The following is an 8,562-nucleotide window of genomic DNA, read 5'->3' on the forward strand; positions in this document are numbered from 1 at the left end:
TGGAGGTCTAGGAGGTTTTTCCCTACTTTCTCCTCGAGGGTTTTGATGGTTTCCTGTCTCACATTCAAGTCCTTCAGCCATTTTGATCTTATTTTTGTGTACGGTGTAAGAAAGTGGTCTAGTTTCATTCTTCTACATGTTGCTTGTCTTTTTTTTAAGTTTGCTTATTCATTTTTGAGACACACACACACGTGTGCATATGAGTAGAGGAGGGGCAGAAAGAAAGGGAGAGACACAATCTAGGCAGGCTCCACACTGTCAGTGCAGAACCCAATTCAGGGCTGGAACTCACCAACTATGAGATCATGACCTGAGCAGAAATCAAGAGTCAGACACTCAACCAACTAAGCCAGCCTGGCACCCTTCTTGTCTTTTTTATTCTAACCATTCTGACAGGTGATATTTCATTGTGGTTTTGATATAGATAGATAGATAGATAGATAGATAGATAGATAGATAGAGAGATGTAGATATATAATATACTATGTATTTTGGATGTTAACTCCTTATTGGATATATCATTTGCAACTATCTTCTCCCATTCAGTAGGTTGCCTTTTCATTTTTTCTATGGTCTTATTGTGGTTCTTATGATGAGAACATTTAAGATTTATTCTTACCGCACCTTTCAAGTATACAATACAGTATTGTTAACTATGGTCACCACACTCTACATTAGATTCATGGAAATAATTCATCTTATAAGTTTGTACTCTTTGACCAATATTTCTCATGCCTCCCTCACCCAGGCCCCTGACAACCATCAATCTATTCTTTATTTATATGACATTACTGTTTTTATGTATTTTGTTTTTTAAATGTTTATTTTTGAGAGAGAGAGGGAGAGAGATAGAGAAGGGGGAGGAGGTCGAGAAAAGGGGAGACAGAGAATCTGATGCTGGCTCTGAGTTGTCAGCACGAACCCTAACATGGGGCTTGAACCCATGAACTGTGAGATCATGACCTGAGCTGAAGTCAGATGTTCAACTGACTGAGCCACCTAGGTGTCCTGATATTGATGTTTTTCAATTTCACGTATAAGTGAAATCACACAGTATTTATCTTTATCTGTCTGACTTATTTCACTAAGTATTCATCTATGTTGTTGCAAATGGCAGAATTTTTTTATGGCTGAGTAATACTTTATATAATTGTGTACATGTGTATATGCCCACCCCACACACATTTTCTTTATTCATTCATATATTGATGAACACTGTTTCCATGTTTAGGTTTTTACCATGTCTTGGCTGCTGTGAATAATGCTGCAATGAACATAAGAGTGCAAATATCTTCTGAAGATAGTGATTTCATTTTCTTGCCCATTAAAAAAATTTTTTTAATGTTTTTTTATTTATTTTTGAGAGACAGAGAAAGACAGCGCAAGCAGGGGAGGGTCAGAGAGAGAGGGAAACACAGAATCTGAAGCAGGCTCCAGGCTCTGAGCTAGCTGTCAGCACAGAGCCAGATGCAGGGCTCGAACCCACGAACTGCGAGATCATGACCTGAGCTGAAGCTGGACGCTTAACCGACTGAGCCACCCAGGCGCCCCTCTTGCCCATTTTATAATTGGATTAGTTGGAGGTTTTTTACTCTTGAGTTGTATATTTTGGATATTAACCCCTTATCAGATACAGCGTTTGCAAATATTAACTCCATTTTTTAGATTACCTTTGCATTTTATTAATTGATTCTCCTCTTCCTTTTTTTCTTAGTGTTGACGTTTATCACTGCAAACTTCCTTCTTATCATAGCTTTTGCTATATACCATTAAGTTTTGGTACGTTGTGGTTCCCTTTTCATTTGTCTCAAGTATTTTTTTAATTTCCCTTTTGATTTAATCTTTGGCTCATTAGCTGCTCAGGAGTGTGTAGTTTAATTTTCACTTATCTGTGAATTTTCCAGCTTTCCTCTTGTTATTGATTTCTAAGTTTCATACCATCGTGGTCAGAAAAGATATTTGGTTCTTTTTGCTCATGGACACAGCTATGTAAGCATTGTTAAAGCCTCCCCTCTCACCCCCATCATGTCTAAGTCAGAGTCTCCCAAAGAGCCTGAACAACTGTGGAAGCTTTTCAGTGGAGGTGTGAGCTTTGAAACAACCAATGAGGGTCTGAGGAGCCATTCTAAGCAATGGGGAACACTTACAGACACAGATGAGAGATCCAAATGCCAGACCTTTGGGTTTGTCACGTATGCCACTATGGAAGAGGTGGATACAGCCATCAATGCAAGGCCACACAAGGTGGATGGAAGAGTTGTAGAAACAAAGAGGGTTGTCTCAAGAGAAGATTCTCAAAGACTCGGTGCCCACTTAATTGTGAAAAACATTTTTGTTGGTGGAATGAAAGAAGACACTGAAGAACATCATCAAAGAGATTGATTATTTTGAACATTATGGGAAAATTGAAGTGATTGAAATGACTGACCGAGGCAGTAGCAAAAAGAGAGTCTGTGCTTTTGTAACACTTGATAACCATGACTCTGTACAAGATTATCATTCAAAAATACATACTGTGAAGTAAGGAGAGCTTTATTCAAGCAGGAGATGGCTAGTGCTTCAGCCAAAGAGGTTGAATTCATTCTGGAAACTTAGATGGTGGCCTTGGAGGTGGTTTTGGTTGGAATGACAACTTTGGTCATAGAAGAAACTTCAGTGGGCAAGGTGGCTTTGGTGGCAGTCAATATGGTGGTGGATATGGTGGCAGTGGAGATGGCTATAACAGATTTGGTAATGATGGAAGCAACTTTGGAAGTGGCGGAAGCTATAATGATTTTGCCAATTACATCAATCTTCAAATTTTGGACCCATGAAAAAAGAAAATTTTGGAGGCAGAAACTCTGGCCTCTACAGTGATAGAGGCCAATACTTTGGCAAACCATGAAAGGAAGGTGGGTATGGTGGGTCCAGTAGGAGCAGTAGCTATGGCAGGGGCAGAAGGTTGAAATTCCTGCCAGGAAACATAGCTTAGCAGGAGAAGAGAGCTAGAGAAGTGACAGGGAAGCTACAGGTTACAGCAGATTTGTGAACTCAGCCAAGCACAGTGGTGGCAGGACCTCGTTGCTACAAGAAGACATGTTAAAAAAATTTTTTTTTAATAAGAGAGGGACAGAGCGCAAGTAGGGTAGGGGTAGAGAGAGAAAGGGAGACACAGAATTGGAAGCAGGCTCCAGGCTCCAAGCTGTCAGCACAGAGCACAATGCGGGGCTCAAACTTATGGGCCTTTGAGCTGCGAGATCGTGACCTAAACTGAAGTCAGCTACTCAAGTGACTGAGCTACCCAGGTGCCCCAAAGAAAACATGTTTTAGACAATACTCATATGTAAGGGCAAAAAAAAACTTGAGGACTGTTTTTGTACTAATTGTATAACAGGCTATTTTAATTTCTGTTCTGTGGAAAGTGTAAAACAGCATTCCAACAAATAGTTTTAATGTAGATTTTTTTTTTTTGCACCCATGCCGTTGATTGCTAAATGTAATAGTTTGATCATGACACTGACTAAATGTCTTTTTTTAAAAAAAAGAAAAGATACTTGGTATGATTTCAGTATTTTTAAATTTGCTAAAACTTGTTTCATGACCTAACATATTATCTCTCCTGGAAAATGTTCTATATGTTTTTGAGAAGAATGTGTATTCTACTGCCCTTAGATGGGATGTTTTATATATGTCTGTTAGATCCATTTGGTCTAAATTATAGTTCAAGTCCAGTGTTTCTTACTATTATTTTTCTGTTTGGATGATCTTTCCATAGTTGAAAATGGGGTATTGGAATAACCTACCATTATTATATCATCTATTTCTTTCTTCAGAGCTGTTAGCAGCTGTTTAATATATTTAGGTGCTCCAAATGTTAGATGCATATATATTTATAATTGTTATATACTTTTCAGGAATTCATTTCTTTATCATTATTAATGACCTCCTTTGTCTCTAGTTTTTTATTTAAAGTCAATTTTGTCTGAAATAAGTATAGCTATCCTGGCTCTATTTTGATTTCCATTTGCATGAAACATTTTTTCCCAACCCTTAACGTTGAGATTATGTGTGACTTTGAAGCTGAGTCTCTTGTAGGCTGCATATAGTTGGCTTTTAAAAATCTATTCAGCCATTCTATTCATGCTTTTGGTTAGAGAATTTTATTTTTTACCTATTTCAAGTAATTATTGATAGGTAAGGACATAATATTCCCATCTTATTAGTTGTTTTTTATAGTTCCTTTTTTCTTTCTTCCTTTCTTGCAGACTTCTTTTGTAAATTGATAATTTTCCATAGTGGTATATTTTGATTCCCTTGTGTTTATCTTGTTTGTACCTACTATAGTTTTTTGTTTCGTGGCTACTCTGAAGCTTACTTGATATATCTTATATATATAATAATCTATTTTAAGCTGATAACAACTTAAATCATTTGCTAAATCTCTACCTTTTTACTACCCCCTCCATTTTGTTTTTTATGTCACAATTTACATCTTTTTACATTGTATATCTGTTAATAAGCTATTGTAGCTATAGCTATTTCTAATGCTTTTGTTCTCTAGCCTTTATTCTAGAGTTAAAAATTAACACACCACCAAAGTACAGTATTAGAGTATTCTGAATCTGATTATGTACTTACTTTTGCCAATGTTGCATATTTTCATGTTACTAATTAGCGTCCTTTTGTTTCAGTTTGGAGAACTCTTAATTATTTCTTGTATGGCAGGTCTAGTGGTGATAAACATCTTTAGTTTTTATTGGTTTGGGAAAGCCTTTATCTTGCTTCTCTCTCTCTCTCTCTCTCTCTCTCCCTCTCTCTCTGTCTCTCTCTCTCTCTCTCTCTCTCTCTTAGGCTTCTCACCCAACATGGGGTTTGAACTCACAACCCTGAGATCTAAGACTTGAGTTGAGATCAAGAGTCACACACTTAACCAAATGAGTCACCCAGGACCCCCATCTTGCTTTCATTTCTGAAGGACAACTTTGCTGGATAAAGCATTCCTGGTAGGCAGTTTTTTTGTTTTTTATTTTTGGTTTTCCCAGCATTTTGAATATATCATTTTGCTCTCCTATAAGGTTTCTCCTAAGAAATCCACTTATTGCTTAATGGGGATTTCTCTTATATGAGAGGGTACTTTATCCTCTTGCTGCTTTGAAAGTCTTTTCTTTGGGGTGCCTGGGTGGCTCAGTTGGTTAAGGGTCTGAGTCTTGATTTCGGCTCAGGTCATGATCTCATGGTTCATGAGATCCAGCCCCAAGTCAAGCTCCAGGCTGAAAGTGCCAAGACTGCTTTGGATTCTCTTTTTCTCTCTCTGACCTTCCCCTGCTTTTGTTCTCTATCTATCTCAAAATAAATAAATAAACAAAATAAATAAATAATTAAAATTTTTTAAAAATCTAAAAAAATTAAAATCTTCTCTTTGTCTCTGATTTTAAATAGTTTTATTATAATGTGTCTTTGGGAAGTTTGTTTTGGATTGAAATTTTGGGGTGACCCATTAGCTTCATAAACTTGTATGTCCAAATTCTTTTCCAGGTTGTTGGAAGTTTTCATCCAGGATTTCTTTAACTAAGCTTTCTAGCCCTTTCTCATGCTCTTCTCCTTCTGCAGCTTCAGAAATATGTAGATAGTTTACCTTAATGATGTTCCATAGGCCACATAGGCTTTCTTCATTCTCTTTTCTTATTGTTGCTGTCCTTTTAACTGGATAATTTCAAATGATCTGTCTCTGAGTCACTGATTTTTTTTTCTTCTGCTTGGTCCAGTCTTCTGTTGAAGCTTTCTAACAAAATTTTCAGTTAATAAAAAATGAAGCAAAACAAAACAAAACAAAACACACAATGGGGCACCTGGGTGGCTCAGTAGGTTGAGCATCCAACTTTGGCTCAGGTCATGATCTCACAGTCTGTGGGTTCGAGCCCTGCATCAGACTCTGTGCTGACAGCTCAGATCCTGGAGCCTGCTTCAGATTCTGTGTCTCCCTCTCCTTCGGCCCCTCCCCCACTTGCTCTCTGCCTCTCTCTCTCAAAAATAAAATAAAGACATAAAAAATTTTTCAGTTCAGTCATTGTTTTCTTCAACTCCAAAATCTGTGAGAGATTTTTATGTTTTCTATTTGTTAAACTTCTTATTTTGTTCTTATATTGTTCTCTTGAACTCATTAAATTGTTTATCTATGTTCTCTTGTCACTCTCCGAGCATCTTGAGAACAATTATTTTGAATTATTTGTCAGGAAATTAATGTATCTCCATTCTTTTGTGGTCAGTCACTGGAAGTTTATTGTTTCTTTTGTGGTGTCATGTGTCGCTGATTCTTCATGATCTTCATTCATAACCTTGCAAATGGGTCTGCACATTTGAAGGAGCAGTCACCTCTTCTAGACTTTCTGGAAGGACTTTGGGAAGAAAGACCTTCACTTGTGATAGAGGCACACCGGAGCATGCTGTGATCACAGGTTTAGTAGTGAAGGGTGCCATGTATGGAGTGTGTGGCAGATCCAGGTCCAGGGTGGCATGATGATAATGGCTCAGGCAGCAGAGGCCCACAGCATCAACAACCATGTGGTCTTTGGTGAATGCTGTGGGAAGTCCACAATGCCTGTAAGGACTGTTGGATGCTTCTAGGTCCAGCAGTTAAAGATCAGAGCAGGCACTGGTGGTGGTTAGTGCCACTGGTGTGCACTCACTCACCTATCTAGGCCAGTTATAGGTGCCTTTGTGGTGTCAGGGGCTGGTTGCAGACACGCTTATAGTGGCAAGGGCCACAGCCAACCTCAGCATGCACTTCTGTGGCCAAGGGGACTCACTGCAGGCATGTACACAACAATGGATGCCAGTGACAGGAGTTGGGCCAGTGCTGTACAATTGCACAGCTGGAGGAGCTAGCTGCAGATGATTCCAGCAGTGCAGGCCAGTGACAGGAGTCAGGGTTTGATCTGAGCCAACAAGCAGCTGTGGGGGCTCTGGCTGTTGACCTGGACTCCTGCAGCTGCAGAGTCTTGTCACAGGTGCCTGGCTGTGGAGGCTGGTGACAGGACACAGACCAGCAGGGTACATAGCTGGAAGGGCTAGCTGCAGATGAATCCAGAAGCACAGGCCATTGACAGGAGACAGGGCTGGGGCTGGGTCCACAAGCAGCTTTGGGGGCCTTGGCCATCAGCATACACTCCTGTAGCTACAGGAGTTTGCCATAAGCAATGCACAGTGGTGGAGATCAACCCTAGGGTCTGGGCTGGCATCTTACACTCATGGAGCTACAGAAACAGGGGCTCACTACCAATGTGGATGTTGGGCTGGGAGGGTTCAGGTAGTGGGTCAAGGGAAGGAGTGGGGAGGTACTCAGGCAGTTGATGTCTTTCAATGTGAAAATCTGTGGGGCCAAAAAACATTAAAATCTGATAGGCATCCTCAGTGGCTGTGCTGGCCGTGGTTTCTGCTGTCACATAAGCTGCTGGAGTCCTCTGCAGAGCAGGTCACTGGGAATCATAGTGACTCCCATTGCATGGTGGTTACTGGTAGCCCTTGCTCTTCTTCTTTGTCCCTAGCCATCTCTGTATGTCTTAGCTTTGCTAGTCTCTGGGTGGGGTGCAACTGAAATGGATCCTTTATGTATTGCCACAAAAGGCTAGAGATGCTGATTGTTCATTCCACTCTCCCTTTATTGGAGAAAGAAACCCTTTCTAGCTGGAGACTTCCTACTTAGCTCTGAGCAGTGCTGGTCCACAGGATGGGATAATGTAGGCAAAATGAATCTGTTCTTTCGTCTTTTTTTGTGAAGTTGTTCTCAGGTTTTTTTGTTACATTCTTGATAGTGTCTTTGTTTTTAATTTTTAATGTTTATTTTTGAGAGAGAGAAAGAGAGCAAGCAAGGGAGGGACAAAGAGAGAGAGAGGGAGACACAGAATCTGAAGCAGGCTCCAGGCTCCGAGCTGTCAGCACAGAGCCTGATGGACCCATGAACCATGAGATCATGGCCTGAGCTAAAGTCAGATGCTTAACTGACAGAGCCACCCAGGTGCCCCTTTTGCTGAGGTTTCTTAAGTGGACTCCTGAGTTCTCTGAGAGCTATTTTTGTTTGTGGACACTTGTCTAATTGTTGATTGGGAGGGGTTCAATACTGGGATCTCCTACACTGTTAACTTGGTGATATCACCCTCATAAAATTTAGAATCAGTTTGTTAATATCTATAAAATAACTTGCTGGAATTTTTATTAGGATTGTGTTGAAACTATATAGCAAGTTGGGAAGAACTGACACCTTGACTATATTGTGTTTCTATCCAAGAACACGAACTAGTTCTTAATTTACTTAGTTCTTTTGGATTTCTTTTTTTTCTTAACATATTTTTAAAATGTTTATTTATTTCTGAGAGATAGAGGGGTAGAGAGAGAGAGAGAGGGAGACAGAGAATCCCAAGCAGGCTGCCTGCTGTCAGTGCAAAACTCAACATGGGGCTGGAGCTTATGTACCATCTGATCATGACCTGAGTGGAAGTCAAGAGTTGGACACTTAACTGATGAAGCCACACAGGTGCCCCTCATTTTAGATTTATTTCACCAGAGTTTTGTAGTTTTACTTGTATA

The 8,562-nt window shown here is 39.9% G+C and overlaps 1 pseudogene; it reads left to right on the forward strand.

Annotated features, from left to right (window-relative positions):
- Positions 1-2,025: 2,025 nt before the first annotated feature.
- LOC115291258 lies at positions 2,026-2,576 on the forward strand (annotated as a pseudogene).
- The last annotated feature ends 5,986 nt before the right edge of the window (positions 2,577-8,562 follow it).

This window comes from Suricata suricatta, chromosome 5, assembly GCF_006229205.1.
Source record: "Suricata suricatta isolate VVHF042 chromosome 5, meerkat_22Aug2017_6uvM2_HiC, whole genome shotgun sequence".
In the NCBI taxonomy this organism is placed as follows: Eukaryota; Metazoa; Chordata; class Mammalia; order Carnivora; family Herpestidae; genus Suricata; species Suricata suricatta.